This window comes from Cebus imitator, unplaced genomic scaffold (assembly GCF_001604975.1).
Source record: "Cebus imitator isolate Cc_AM_T3 unplaced genomic scaffold, Cebus_imitator-1.0 Scaffold70, whole genome shotgun sequence".
Lineage (NCBI taxonomy): Eukaryota > Metazoa > Chordata > Mammalia > Primates > Cebidae > Cebus > Cebus imitator.
This window is the reverse complement of record NW_016107385.1, coordinates 3291662-3297834: the sequence shown is the minus strand read 5'-3', so window position 1 is coordinate 3297834 and position 6173 is coordinate 3291662. Positions and strand designations below refer to the sequence as shown.

Here is a 6173-nt window from a genome sequence, read left to right as displayed (position 1 = left end):
TGGGGTTTCACCGTGTTGACCAGGATGGTCTCGATCTCTTGACCTCGTGATCCACCCGCCTCGGCCTCCCAAAGTGCTGGGATTACAGGCTTGAGCCACCGCGCCCGGCTTTAGTTAGCATTTCTTAGGAGAACCGTGCTCTTCCTCCAGCCAACTTCCTCCTCAACCCCCCACCCCACAGCCTGCAAGATTAACAAGATAATGCACCCAATAAAAGTGCATGAAGCCCAGAGCTCAAGGCCAACTCGGATCACCCCGCAGAAGTGCGAGAGTACATTGGACCCCTGAACCCATGTTGTAAAATTCTGTTCTTGTGTTTTTGTCTTTATATCTTTTCTCCCTCGTCACTGCCGGGACACGGAGCACCCACCGACAGGGTTGGGCTGGTTCCCAACACTTCCTTCCTTCCTTCCCTCCTTCCTTCCTTTCTTTCTGTTTGAGATAGCATCTCCCTCCGTTGCCCGGGCTGGAGTGCAGGCTCGTGGTCATGGAAGCAGTCCTCCCACCTCGGCCTCCTAAAGCACTGGGATCACAGTCCTGATCCAGTGTGCCCAGCCTAGAAGTTCATGTTTTCTAATCAGCTCATGATTTCCTAGAGAGGAACTTGGTGCAGAAAATAACGGTTTTCCAGAGAGGAGCAAGAGTCAACTAAAAATATATATTAAAAATAAAGAGAGTAACAGTTTTTATTTTTGTTTTGTTTTGTCTTGTTGGGACCGAGTTGCTTGTTGCATCCACCATGTGTTGAGAATAGATCAAAATCATGAAACAGATGATGCTGGAATTGTAAATGTGTCTTTGTAATCACCTTTGTACTTCTTAGCAGTTATAGTTAAGAAAGTGGACTTCAGAGTCAGACTGCCTGGATATTGGCCCCGTGAGCTAGTCTGTGACCTGGAGCAAGTATTTAACCTCTCTGTACCTTGGTTTCCCCATCAGCAAAACGAGGAGGATGATAGTCTGTCCTTGATAGCATTGTTGCGAGGCTTGATCCATGTCAGCACTTGGCACAGTGCCTGGCCCAGAGTGAGCGCTCACTGTGAGTAGGTTCTTGCTGTTTTCATCATTAGTCCATCTTCCTTACACTGTAAGCTTGAAAGTCAAGTGTAAATCACCCCCAGCTTGTGTCCAAGGTTGCCCTCCACCTGGACCTCTGCTTTACTGACTCCATTCCTGACAGATCAGTGCTGAGTCACCTAACAGCACTCCAGTGATTCTCGATTGAGGCAGAGGTCAGGGTAGGAAGGCAGTGGAGGATCAAGTAGAACAAAATTGAGAATCATCAGAGTTCACAAGTTCACATCAACAAATGAGTGGAGTTGATCATCATGGACAAGGGGTGTTTGAGCATGGTGGGACACAGAGCTGACTAAGATATCACTTCCAACTTCTGACAGCTCACACGGTTATATACTCAAGTGAATGCTGAGGTACAATGAATGAGATTCAGTAAAAGTATATAAGAAAATGCTGTAGGAATAAAGAGGAAGACATAATTTATATGACTGGCAGGATCAGGGAAGGCCTGAGGTGTTTTTATGCAAGATCTTGAAGGGAGAAAAGAATACACTGCAGGAGTTGGAAAGGATCTTCATGGTCATTTACTGTCTTATTTTATAGACTGGAAAATGGAGGTTCAGAGAAGTTATGAAATTTGTCCACGACCATCCAGTGAGTGCGCATCAGCCTGAGACTTGACCCCCAGTCAATATCCTTTCCACTCTTGTGCAGCCCACATGTGTCTTTCTGGGGATCTCACTTGATCCTCCAGGCTGAGACCATAGGAGTGAACCACCATGTCTGGCTAATTTTTAGAAAAATATTTTGTAGACATGGGGTCTCCCGTTGTTTCCCAGGCTGGTCTTGAACTCCTAGACTCAAGCAGTCCTTCTGCCTCGACCTCCCAAAGTGCTGGGATTACAGCCTGTCTTTCTCCTCTGTCTGTAGAAGCCTTACCTTTCATTTGAAGCCCTTTGAAGGATGTGTAGCTCATTCATCTTGGCAGGTGTTACTTGGGGAACCCAGGTGCTTGAAAATGCATTTTGATTCTTTTTCAAGACTCAAAGCTAAAGTTTATTTATCAGGAAAACTACCTTAATGTTGACATTTTCAGGGAGGAGGGTTATATTATAGTATATAAATTACTGTAAGGAATAGGCTATTTTATCTGTACGCTGGCTATTATTTTGGTACCACCAGCTATATATTTCTATTATACGCTAGAATGTGATGCATCAATATTGTTGCTTACAAATTTAAGAAGACTTGGTTTTGAGGACAGAGGACAGACAAGGGCTTGAAGGAGCAACAGGGCTAAGCAGCTGTGGAGTGCCTAGCATGACAGGATCTGGGCATGGCCTAGGGTTTGCTGAGATGTCGCAGGAGATGAATCTGAGAAATGTGTTTGGGCCGCTAGGCCCTAGGGTGGTTAGACCTGATTCTGTGGGCATCTGGGGCCCATTTCTGGGTCTGAAGTGTGCCTAATGCAGTCCACTGTCTCCAAAGGGGCCCTTTCCCAGAGTCTCTTATCTGTAGGCCAGACGCTGAAGCCCTGAAGTTGGGTACTAAGCCTGTTTCGTTTTTTTAATTTTTTGAGACACAGTCTTGCTCTGTCGACCTGGCTGGAGTGCAATGGTGTGATCTCGGCTCACTGCCATCTCCACCACCCGCATTCAAGCGATTCTCCTGCCTCAGCCTCCCAAGTAGCTGGGTCTACAGGCGCACGCCACCATACCCAGCTAATATTTGTATTTTTTTAGTAGAGATGGTGTTTTACCATGTTGGCCAGGCTGGTCTCAAACTCCTGAACTCAGGTGATCCGCCTGCCTCAGCCTCCCAAAGTGCTGGGATTACAGTCGTGAGTCACCGTGCCTGGTCTTTTAAAAAATGTTTTGTATATAGTGCCACATTTTAATTTATTTATTTATTATGGTTTTTTAAAGGCAGGTTCTCCCTATATTGCCCAGGCTGGTCTCAAACTCCTTGGCTCAAGGGATCCTCCCACCTCAGCCTTCAAAAGTGCTGGGATTATAGGTGTGAGTCACTGCGCCCAGCCTATTTATTTTAAGTTCTGTTTTTCATGCCTGGTTTCACTTAATAGTTGTTCTTCACCACAGGCCTGACCAGCTCTGGATGGATCTAGCAGCAGGCCTCGAAGTTCTCTCTGTATCTCCAAGTCCCCTGAGTATCACCAAGTCCCCTCAGTATCACCTTTCACCAAAGCTGTCTGGCTGAAGCTCTGGATTTTTGAAGTTACTTAGCTGCCTGTTAAGTCAAAAGGAATGATTCATTTGTGTTTGTAAGCTGTAAGCTATTCATTAGCATTCAAGATAATACCTCACATTTATATGACACCAAAGTGCTTTCACATAAATTATCTCATTTGATGTGATCTTCAAAACAAGTCTGTGAGGTAGGCAAGGACTATTAGCACCAATTTATAGATGTGGAAACAAAGACTCCAAGACTTTAAGTGATGCATCCAGCATAAGCTGGCTGGTAACTGCAGAGCCCCTACCCACACCTGAATTTTCTTTTTTTTTTGGAAAGAGAGTCTCACTGTGTCACCCAGGCTGGAGTGGAGTGCAGCAGCATGATCTCGGCTCACTGCAAACTCTGCCTCCTGGGTTCAAGCGATTCTTGTGCCTCAGCCTCCCAAGTAGCTAGGATTACAGGCATGTGCCACCATGCCTGGCTGATTTTTGTATTTTTAGTAGAGGCAGGGTTTCACCATATTGGCCAGACGGATCTCAAACTCCTGACCTCAAATGATCCACCCACCTCAACCTTCCAAAGGCGTGAGCCACCGCGCCCGGCCCACACCTGAATTTTCTATTCCTGTTTTAGAGCTTTTTCCATGACCCACACTTCAGGAGCAATTAGAGCAACAGGAGAGGGTCTGTGGGCCCCAGAGAGACTCACAACCCCATCTGTGACACAGAAAGAGATTTTGCCTGCCTGGGACTTGAGTAAACCCAGCAGGTAATAAGCTGCTCTGAGCAACTTGAGGAATTTGTGTTAAGATTTGTGTTAAAACTACCATAGCACAGTTTCCGTTTCAGTTAAGTTAGTGGCATTCAAAATATTTTCCATTTGCATAGTGCTTTCCCTGTTTTTGCTGTTCCTGAGCATTCTTATTTAGTTATTTTTACTAAATCAACTATTTTATTTTACTAGTGCAAATTTGTTTATAAAGGAAACAATGAATTAAGGGAAGAAAGAAACGAATGAGATGTAGGAAGTACCAGAACCCAGATGGAAGGAGTTCTGCCCCCTGGTAAAGGGCAGAGACTGGGCAGAGAAAGTGGCTCTGGTGCTAGAGACCCAGGCCTCCGGGATGAAGAGTGACAGCAGGTGGTAGGGAGAGGTATCTTGCATATCTGGGCAGTGGGAATCTACAACCTGAGAGAAGATAGGAAATGCTTTTGGGGTCTGAGCCTAATATAGGGGTGCTTAGGATAAGGGTAAGAGGGAGGAGGCGGGGCTGGAGAGCAGGGCAGCATCTGAGGAGGAAAAAGAGGGCTGTAGACTGGGCTTCAGGTTGGCCGGTTTGGGGAAGTGTATCGAGGAGGGCAGGAAGGAGGGAGTACTGTGGGGAAGTGAAGGAAGGGGGACCTGGAGATGAGAGCCAGGGGGATGGGAGGAGCTAAAAAGTGACCTCAGGATGGACTGAGGAACCAGAGCCTAAAGTGGGCACAGGAGCCATCATCTGGGGAGAAGCAGGCCAGGCTCAGTGTGTGGCCCCAGGTGTTCCAGGTGGCACAGGTTCCTGTCCTGAGACTGAACCATAAGCCGTGGTTGTCAGTGTGAGAGGGATGTCAGTGTGAGGCCTGGGCTCTCTGTTATTATCTTGGTACCACCAGCAGGCCCATGTTTTGGGAGCATTGAACTGAAGGGACTGTCTGGGGTTGGCCGGCTCTCTGCTTGTTCCAAGCCTTGGGAGCAGCCCATAGGTTCTATAGTGCCCAAGCATTTGGGGATTTCTCTGTAGTGCTGTCCCATTAGGGGCCACAGGCTGTAAGGAATGAAAGGATCAATCTTTCAGGCAGAGGGGACCTCTCTTTTATTTTTTTTTTTAATATTTTTTTCTTACTCTCATACAGTGACAATGTAATATGGGGATTTTTATTTATTTAGAGAGATGGGTCTCACTCTGTTGCCCAGCCTGGCATGCAGTGGCATGATAACAGCTCACTGCAGCTTCGAACTCCTGGACTCAAATAATCCTTCCCAGCCCCCCAAGTAGCTGGGACTACAGATGCATGCCCCTGCGCCTGGCTCATTTTTAAGTTTTTTGTAGAGGTGGGGTTCGCTTTGTTGCCTGTGCTGGGCTTGAACTACTGGCTTCAAGCGATCCTCTTGCTTTGGCTTCTCAAAATGTAGCATCAGCCACCATGCCTAGCCAGGGGGCACTTTTAGACAGGTGCCCAGAGCGCTGTGATTTGCTTCCTGCGTGTGACATCAGGCAGTCTCATACCTCTGGGGTTCCTGCTAGCGAGGGAATGAGGAGGGATCTGCGTCTCCAGGCTTGGGGGAGATATGGCTGCCCCAGCTGTTATCACTCACTGTCCCTGTCACTGGAACTGGGCCTGGCTGTGGGTTTCCAGTTGATTCACCTGGGATGGTTTGTCCGTTCAGTGCTTGTGGTCAGATGGAGTGGCCTCCCTCTCTGTCCTTATCTAAGTCTAACCGATCAGGCTGACCCTCATTACTTGTACCATTTACTTACCTGGCTCCAAGTTTTATTATAAGAAAGGACAGCAGCCTTTTAAAAAATAATGATCCTTCTTTGTAGAGCACCTTTCTTTTAAGTTAATGATGGTTATTTTCTATTTATTGGATCCCTTAGCACTTTGCTTTTTTGGGTGAGTCAGGAGTTCCTTCCCACCTTAAAAGGTGAAACTGGAGGCATGTGGATGTCAGAGGCCCTGCTGTGTGCCTTAGGCAAAGCCCAGTGGAGGTGGCTGGAGACCAACTCCCCTCCCCTGCTGGGGGTTCAGGTTGCTGAAACCTGAACCGGTTATGGAGCTTCCGGGAAAGGGCTGGGTGGCTGCCAATTTATTATTCATTGTCTGATGTGGGCTGTTGGGGGATAATATTTAGTTCCCACCGTGGTTATCGTGGCAGTCTGCTTTAGTAATTCCTTCCCTTTCCCAGACTTGGTTGTTTTTTTT

The 6173-nt window shown here is 47.1% G+C and overlaps 1 protein-coding gene across 2 annotated transcripts in view; it reads left to right on the top strand.

Annotated features, from left to right (window-relative positions):
• DNAJC17 (DnaJ heat shock protein family (Hsp40) member C17) overlaps positions 1–6173 on the top strand; it is a 45151-nt gene that overhangs the window by 13854 nt on the left and 25124 nt on the right. The window lies entirely within an intron of this gene.